The 9,419-nt window shown below is 40.7% G+C and overlaps 1 pseudogene; it reads left to right on the top strand.

The window, feature by feature from the left end:
• The first annotated feature begins 6,599 nt into the window (after positions 1 to 6,599).
• On the top strand, positions 6,600 to 6,697 carry LOC149753302 (small nucleolar RNA R71; annotated as a pseudogene).
• The last annotated feature ends 2,722 nt before the right edge of the window (positions 6,698 to 9,419 follow it).

Genomic DNA, 9,419 nt, shown 5'->3' with positions numbered 1-9,419 from the left:
AGTGGTACGGTAAATTGGAAGAGTTCTAAACAACCGATCATTGCTGATTCTACTATGGAAGCTGAATATATCGCCGCCTCTGAAGCTGCTAAGGAAGGCTTCTGGTTCAAGAAATTTATTGCGGAATTGGATGTAATGTCATTAGATGCCATAATATTCTACTGCGATAATAATGGTGCCATAGCTCTTGCTAAAGAGCCAAGGTCTCATCAGAAGTCCAAGCACATAGAGCGGCGCTTCCACCTCATACGCGACTATGTTGAGAAGAAGTATGTCGAAGTGCAGAGAGTAGACTCCGCGGACAACGTGGCAGATCCATTCACTAAACAGCTAAGTCTGCAAAAGACTGAAGCCCACCTTGAGAAGATGGGGCTTAGATATATGATTGATTGGCGTTAGTGCAAGTGGGAGATTGTTAGATGTATGTCCTAGAAGCCAATCTGGCTGACACATTGTTAATTCTAGGGACATAATTTTGTACTTGACTATTTATTATTGAATAAATAAAAGGCATCTTTTCATTCATATTATTTATGTGTCTATGAATCGTCCAAGAAATTAATAAGATGATGATGCATATTCTCAAGAGTTGAGAATTTGAGCCATGTATCATTGGTGATTAATTTCTAAATGCTCCTGATCAATGGATCATCACGAGGATGGTGATCGATCCGATCAGTGCACAGATCACTTTCCTTCTGGATGGACGAGACTTGAGTCCACAGTGTACGGACACTGAAGTGATAGTGCAGGTGCTTGTTGGAGAACAAGGGTACTGAGCGTGACCAAAACAAGAAGTCACTTGGATGTCTATCCACTCGTCAGTGACTTGCTTGATGTTGCAGTAGTGTGACTGGTCCTTTGACCTGCGGTGCTTCGGCTACTCACAGTGAGGTTATTGTAGTTTGACTGCACACATACATGGTCTCTAGCCATATGGGTCCATGCAATGTAGATTGGCTGCAGTAAGTTCACTGTAGGAGTAGGGTATGCACCTATAAGGAATCTATCGATCTTGATAGATAAGGAGAGATCCTATGTGATTTATAAGACTGAGTTCATAAGACCTCGGCCGGGGCAGTATGCACAGTGGAGAAAGAGTTTTCCACTCTCGAACTCAAGTCGAATAAATCTCCACATATGACAGACGATGGGGTTTGACGAGTTGTCCATGACCTCCGTCCTGTAGGGATCCACGATAGTAGGACTGTATCACATGATAACTGCACCTAGAGGTTCATCATTCTATTCTACTGGGTAGCCACTACATGCTGCTAGGTATCACTGGTGGATGGTGGGACTCACAGGAATTATCTCGATGATCGATAAACCCTAATGAGTAGAGTTGGAATCGTTCCAATCCATTGAAAGGAGTTTTCAATGATATTATGATAGAGATCATAATATATCTCACTACCAGTTAGAGTAGAACCTATGGGGTCACACACACTAGAAGTATTGACCGATCCGATGGTTGAAAAGTGATTATGAATCACAAGTAATCAATTCGATTGATATTCAGTTGAAGAAGGAACAAAGGAAATTAATTAATTGGACTTGAAACAAGAGTTCTACTTCGAGTAGGATTCCTAGAGTCCTAATTGGATTAGGACTGGGAATCCTATTTGGAGTAGGACTGGGATTCCTACTTGGAGTAGGATTCCTACAATCCTAATTAGATTAGGATTTTGAATTCATCTTTGGATTCCTACTTAGAATAGGATTCCTAGAAATCCTAATTGGATTGGGACTTCGGATTCAATTAGAGTCCTAATTGGATTAGGACTAAAATTAAATATGTCCTAATTTGGATTAGGGTTTCTTAAGTCACAATTAATTATTAATCTAATGAATCAATAAGATTCCTAATTGGATTAGGATTTAAGAGTTCAATTGAGTCAAAATTGATTCAAGTTCGAATTGGATTAGGACTTACCTAGATTGGATCCAAATTGGTTCACCCTTGGGCTAAGCCTAATTGGATTAGAACTTGACCACATTAGGGCATTGCAAACCCTACTTAATGTGGATTAGGGTTTACCATGAGGAGGGGCGTACGCCCCTCCCTTTTCTATGTGGTGAGGGATGAAGAGAGGGGGCCGGCGCCCCCTCTTAGGAAACTAGTCAAGGGCTCCTAATCTGTAGGAGCCCTAGATAGCTATAAAAAGGGGACAAGGGGCCGGCACCCTAGATGAGTTTTTCTTCCTCCTCCAAGCCGTGGCCACCCCTCTCCCTTCCTTGGTTCAGCCGCCATCAGCAAAGGGAAAAGAAGAAGAGGCGTGCACCTCTCCTTGGCCTCCTTCCTTGGTTCCAACGTAGGGAAGAAAAGAAAGGCTGCAGGGGCTTCATTCTTCTTCCACTATCCCTCCTTCTTCTTCTTCCTCCTCTCAAGCACAATCAAGGGTTGATTGAAAGAGAGGAAATCAGCCATCAAAAGAAGTCTTTGCAAGGGAGCTAGCACCCCGGGAAGACAAGAGAGCTTTGATCGGATCATTGCTTCGTGTGGATACCCGTAGAGGCCGGACACTTGAACGGCTTCAAGCGAACCCTCTTCCTAAAACCACGAACTCAGATTTGCGGTGATCATCTACCCGCACAAGGTGAAGATCTGATCTTCTAATGTTTTTAAAAGTTTTTAATCCTTGCCTAACTACGAACGGTTCATGAAACAATGTTCATGCGATGAACGTCGATCCCGCTTATGCCGATTCCGCTGCCATCTGAATTTTTTGAAATATCAGCGGCATGGGCGGGCTCTCTAACAGAGGCATCATTTGCCTACGAGTTAGACTTCCAACACGTTGACATGGGTCACATGTCCTACAGAACTCGTGGGCATCTTTAAATAGTGTAGGCCAATAAAAACCACATTGTAACACCTTAGCTGCCGTTTTCTTAGATGCAAAGTGTCCTCCGCAAGCATTGGCATGACAGAAAGAGAGTACACTTTGTATCTCATGATCCGGAATGCATCTTCTAAAGATTTGATCATTGCAATACTTGAACAAATAAGGGGCATCATAATAATAACTCCTTACTTCACGCAAGAAATTATTCTTATCATTCGATCCCTAATGCTCCGGCATCCGGTTCGTGACAAAAAAATTTACAATATCAGCATACCATGGCATAGTAGAAAGTGCAAACAGCTGCTCTTCAGGGAACGAGTCCTTGATGGGCAACTGTGGCACCAAATCATGAACAACTAGCCGTGATAGATGGCCAGCAACCACATTTTCTACTCCCTTTTTATCATTGATTGTGATGTCAAATTCTTGAAGTAGAAGTATCCAGCGTATTAAGCATAGTTTGGCCTCTTTCTTATCCAATAAATATTTTAGCGCTGCATGGTCCGTAAAGATAACAATAGGAGCACCAAGGATATAAGAGCGAAATTTGTCTAATGCAAATACTACTGCAAGCAATTCCTTCTTGGTGGTGGTGTAATTCATTTGAGGATCATTTAAGGTTTTGCTTGCATAGTAGATGACATATGGCTTATTATCCTTGCATTGTCCTAGGACAGCTCCTATCGCATAGTCACTAGCATCGCACATGATCTCAAAAGGTAACGACCAATCAGGTGGTCGCACGATGGGTGCAATGCTAAACATAGCCTTCAATTTTTTGAATGCCTCTTGACATGTTTCAGTCCAATTGAACGGTGTATCAAGGGATAGGAGGTTACATAATGGTCGGGCTATGACACTAAAGTCCTTGATGAACCTCCTATAAAATCCGGCATGACCCAAAAATGATCTAACATCTCTAACTGTCTTGGGTGCAGGTAGCTTGGCGATTAGGTCAATCTTAGCTCTATCAACTTCCATGCCCTTCGATGAAACAATATGTCCTAGGACAATTCCCTTTGGCACCATGAAGTGGCATTTCTTCCAATTCAGTATCAGATTCTTTTCTATACACCGAGCTAAGATAGCTTGTAAATGTAATAAACAATCATCAAAAGAATCGCCAAAAATAGAGAAATCATCCATAAACACTTCTAAAAATTTCTCGTTCATATCTTCAAAAATACTGAGCATGCATTTTTGGAATGTTGCAGGTGCATTACACAACCCGAATGGCATCTGACGGAAAGCGAATGTGCCAAAAGGACAAGTGAAAGTAGTCTTCTCTTGATCTTCTAGTGAAATCTCGATTTGGTAATATCCGAAATAGCCATCGAGAAAACAATAAAAATCGTGTCCTGCAACTCTTTCCAAAACTTGGTCTAGGAAGGGTAGGGGAAAGTGATCTTTTCTAGTGACCAAATTCAATTTTCGGTAATCAACACACATGCGCCAACTCGTCGGAACATGAGTTGGGACTAGTTCACCCTGATTATTTTTGACTACCGTCAGACCTGCTTTCTTGGGCACGACTTGAGTAGGACTCACCCACTTGCTATCAGAAATTGGGTAAATAATACTCACGTCAAGCAACTTGAGGACTTCTGCTTTAACCACATCTCTCATCGTAGGATTCAACCTGCGTTGCATTTGCCTTGTGGTTTTGGCATTGTCCTCCAAATATATCCGGTGTGTGCAAATTAAAGGGCTAATCCCCTTCAAGTCGGCAATAGACCATCCTAAAGCTTCCTTATGATTCTTTAGAACACCAAGTAATTTTCTTTCTTGGGCATGATCCAGATCAGATGAGATGATTATAGGAAATGTGTCCTCGGGTCCAAGAAAGGCATACTTGAGTTCCTTCGGTAAAGATTTCAACTCGAGCTTAGGTGTTTATCATGGGATGGTACTATCTTTGCTTCTCGAGATGGCAACTGTTCAAATTCCTCTATTCTCGGTCTCCACCCATTGACCATCATGACGTCCGAGTTATCTAAAATAAGTGAAACCATATCATCAGCAGTACCTTCAGAACACCAATCTATCAAACTATTGTCGGTCGATTCAGTAAATGTTTCTTTTAACAGATATTCTTCCGCAATGGTTTCAACCCATTCAACTTCCTTACTTTCTTCATGATCACTGGGTTGTTTGCCTATACTAAAGACGTTCAGTTCCAAGGTCATATTGCCAAAAGAAAGCTTCATGACACCATTCCTACAATTGATCAATGCATTAGAAGTTGCAAGGAATGGATGTCCTAAGATGACTGAAATCTGAGATGGTGAATTGGAAGCCGGATGTGTGTCCAGTACGATAAAGTCGACAGGAAAATAGAACTTGTCTACTTGGACCAACACATCTTCGATAATTCCTCTAGGAACTTTCACTGACCTGTCAGCTAATTGTAAGGTCACAATTGTTGGCTTCAACTCACCCAAACCGAGTTGCTCATATACCGTATATGGTAACAAATTCACACTCGCTCCTAAATCTAGCAATGCTCGCTCAATCCTAAAATTGCCAATGATGCACGAGATAGTTGGGCAACCTGGATCCTTATATTTAGGGAGAATGTTATGCTGTAAAATTGCACTCACATTTTCAGCCAAAAATGCCTTCTTCTTGACATTTAAACGACGCTTGACAGTGCACAAATCTTTTAAAAATTTTGCATAGGAAGGCACTTGTTTGATTGCATCAAGAAGAGGTACATTGATTTTTACTTGCTTAAAAAGCTCAAGAATTTCAGAGTTTGGTTCAAGCTTTTGCAAGGGCTTTAATCTTTGTGGAAATGGTGCAGAAAAAGGACATTCAATTTTTTCAGTAGATGTTGGTGCTTCAGTTTCTTCATTATCCTTTTCTTTTGTCTTGGGAGGGTCAGAATCAGGTATGACTTGTGTTTGTTCTGGGACTGGTCAGTCAATAATCTTTCCACTTCGCAAAGTTATTATACTCTTTGCTTGTTCTTTATGCGAAGTTGAAGATGATGCATTGCTACCGCCGTAGACTTGAGGGTTAGGTTGTGGTTGAGCTGGTAGCTTACCCTTCTCTTGAGCACTTAAAGCAGTGGTCAGCGTTGTCAGTTGATTTCTTAATTCATCATTGATTTTAGCTTGACCTTGCATGAAAGATTGCAAAGTTTCTTCAAGACTGGATTTTTGAGGGGGTGCGTGTGCATAATGAGGTTGCGGAGGTGGAGGAGTTGGGTTATATACTTGTTGAGGTTGGTCATTCCTCCACCTGAAATTTGGATGGTTCTTCCATCCAGGGTTGTAAGTACCCGAAAAAGGATTATTGAAAGATTTTTGATAGGTATTCATAACATTGGCCTGATCGTGCAAGACTTCCTTGAATGCGGGTATTGTGAGGCAATCAGTGGTGAGATGGCCAGGCATCTCGCAAATCCTACAACACTCGCTGTTATGTTCTACGGTCTTAACGGGTTCAATCCTTCTAAGTTCAATTTCCTCAACCTTCCTAGTAAGGGCTGCCATTTTAGCCTGAATATCATCCTGAGTACTAAAATTGTAAAGGCCCCCGTGTCCAACGCTAGTAGGCTTAGGTAAAGGTTTATTCACTCTATCCCCTGTATCCCATAATTGTGCAGTCTCTGCGAGAGAATCTAAATAGTCCCATGCCTCATCGGGTTGCTTTTCCAAAAATAGACCATTGCACATAGTTTCTATAAATTGTTTTAACTGTGGAGACAACCCTTCGTAAAAGAAACTAATGGTTCTCCATGTTTCAAACCCATGATGAGGACAAGAGAGAAGCAAATCTTTAAATCTCTCCCAGCATTCATAAAATGTTTCATGGTCTTTTTGTTGGAAATTACTAATGTGCCTTTTCAAAAAGTTAGTCCTTTGTGCAGGAAAGAATTTTTTCAGGAATTCTCTTTGCATATCATGCCATGTTCCTAGTGATCTAGGTCTCAAGGAGTTCAGCCATGTTTTGGCTTTATCCTTTAAGGAAAAAGGAAACAAGGTCAATTTAAGGACGTCTTCCGATACATTTGGCTCTCTAAATGTGATGCTAATTTCCTCAAAATCCTTAAGGAGAAGATAAGGGTTCTCGGATTCCATTCCATGATACTTGGGTAGCAATTGAATTACTCCTGGTTTGATTTCAAAGTGTCCTACATTTTCAGGAATAATCATGCATGAAGGTTGACTAGTCCTAGTGGGATGTAAGTATTGTCGAAGTGTCATAACTGGGGGTCTACCTTCATCACCATGGTGACTTCCTACATCATCAGAAAAATTTGCCATCTCACAAGGTGTGAGATACTGCGAAGGAATTTCAAGGATGTGTCCTAAGGGATGATCTAAAGTTGTACGACTTAATCGACCGGTGTCGTCCCTATTCCAACCTAGCATACAAAATTTAATTAAATTTTTTTTATGTTTTTTTTAAAAAAATAAATATAAATATAAGTACCAACTAAAGATACCCTAAAACTACACCCTAAAACAAAAATCTATTCACAATCAAACATACAACTAAACATTACATCTCAATTTCTAATGTTTTTCTTAAATTTCTAGACAGCTCCTAACTGGTTTGAAGAGGGCACCTAAGCCTCCAATCCGGTCTAATGAACCGAGTTGACCAGGTAAGCTCCCAGGTAAGTGGAGGGGTCACGATGCGTTCGCAAAGGTCCCACTTAAAACCCACTTGCCTCGAACAGATGAACTGTCTCCCTTATAGGGACAAAGCTTGCCTAGACATCAACTAAGCCACAGAGCGAAATTGGTGCAACTTTCGGTGGTCTTCATCCTATTGAGCTCGAATGTCCTTAGGGGCCAACGTCTAGTTGATTTTAGTTAAGCTTAGTATATTTATGCAATGGGGTGATTTTTGGGCTAAGGACGAGTGATGAAATCCCGACCTTATCTTTTTAAATGCCTTATACTATATGCAACAATCAAGAGTTTTTTTTTTTTAATGTTTATGACATGACATTAAATTTCATTGAATAGGTGACAAGCAAATTATTTATTTTTTTTCTTAAATTTTCAATTAGCAACAAGGGTTAATGAGATATGATAACAATAAAATTCTGATTCTAAAATAATTAAATGCAAAAAATTTAAAACAGAAAGCAGCAAGGTTTTGTATTAATCTAATGGTCTTAAATCAGACCGTTCAGATGAAAGAAACACAGGTCCTGCACCTGACAACCAAATTTGAGTTCAATCAGACGGTTAATTACCTTGATATCAGAGTTTGATGCAGACTGTGCAGGAAATAAAAAAAACAGCAGTAACGAATTTTTTTTTTTTTGTTTTCGAAAGAAAAAGACTAACTACTAAAGTACTAATTAAATCTAAAATTATACTAATAAATCAGCCGTTTCCCGGCAATGGTGCCAAAAACTTGATGCAAAAATAAAATTGTTCTCCCAAGTGCAGGAGAATCGCACAAGTAGTAAATTCTCGGAAGTCCGAGGTCGAATCCTCAGGAAACGAAATGTATATGAGATTATTTAATATAATTTTAGATTAATTAATTCAATAAATTTGTGGATTAAAATTATGTTTTGATTTTCAGAAATTAAAATTGGAGAACAATATAGCAATAAACAAAGTTTAATAAAATAAAGATGGTAGGGATCTGGAATCCCCCTTGACGATATTGCATCTAAGAAATAAACTCTATGGTTCTTGATTAAAAATGAATGGTAGGATAGATCTAATCATGGTATATGTTTCATGAACATATGAACTCAATTTCTAGGCATTCGTCGTGCTTTCTACGTCTACGACGAATCAAATACTAAAGCAATCCATATATCAATAATCATAATCCATTAAAGAGCTATCTACGAAATAACTATGCATGGATCAAAAACATATCAGTAAATATAATTCATTCAAGGCAAAAGTTTAGAGTTTACTTCAAAGAGCAATACATCAAAGGTTCCTCCATCTCCCTCCCTAAGAAATTAGCCACTCATTTCAAACATTAGTCCCTCTTTTCTCATTTTTTTTTTCTTTTTCCTTTTCGGAAACAGGGGCTCCCCTGTTCCCTTTCTTTTTTTTTCTTTGAATACGGCTGAGGCTCCTCTGTTTCTTCTGAATGAGGATGATACCCAAACCCCTCCCAGCCGAGAGGTATAGCAGCTATCCTTCTCCCCCCTTTCTCGCACGCGGTGGAGACGAGCTGAGAACGCGGAGCCGACGCGGAAGGAGCGGACGTTGATCGATGGTGCTTGGACGCACATGGACGGCTGCGGATGCTCTCGAACGGCTGGATGAACGCGTGGATCCGGAAGATGCGCTGGTGGGGAGAAAGATCCGGGAGCGCATGAGAGTTGAAGATGAAGCTTGGACTGCTGGCGCTTGGGATTCGGATGACTGGATCGATGGATGGGGCGCAGACGAGTGCTGGATCACACGCGGATGGGATTTGAGGAGGCTGGAACGTGGAAGCTTGGGAGATTTGATCGCAGAAGGCTGAGATCTAGATGAGATACGGATCCGAAAGCAGTGGATGCGGGAGAATCGCGGGAGAAAAGGATCTTTACTGGGATGGAGATGCTAGGAAGCGCGGGTGGATCGTGATCAT

This window comes from Phoenix dactylifera, chromosome 6, assembly GCF_051530095.1.
Source record: "Phoenix dactylifera cultivar Ajwa chromosome 6, Ajwa_hap1_PhDact_Kaust_v1.1, whole genome shotgun sequence".
NCBI classification, from domain to species: domain Eukaryota; kingdom Viridiplantae; phylum Streptophyta; class Magnoliopsida; order Arecales; family Arecaceae; genus Phoenix; species Phoenix dactylifera.
This window is presented reverse-complemented; position numbering and strand designations above follow the sequence as displayed.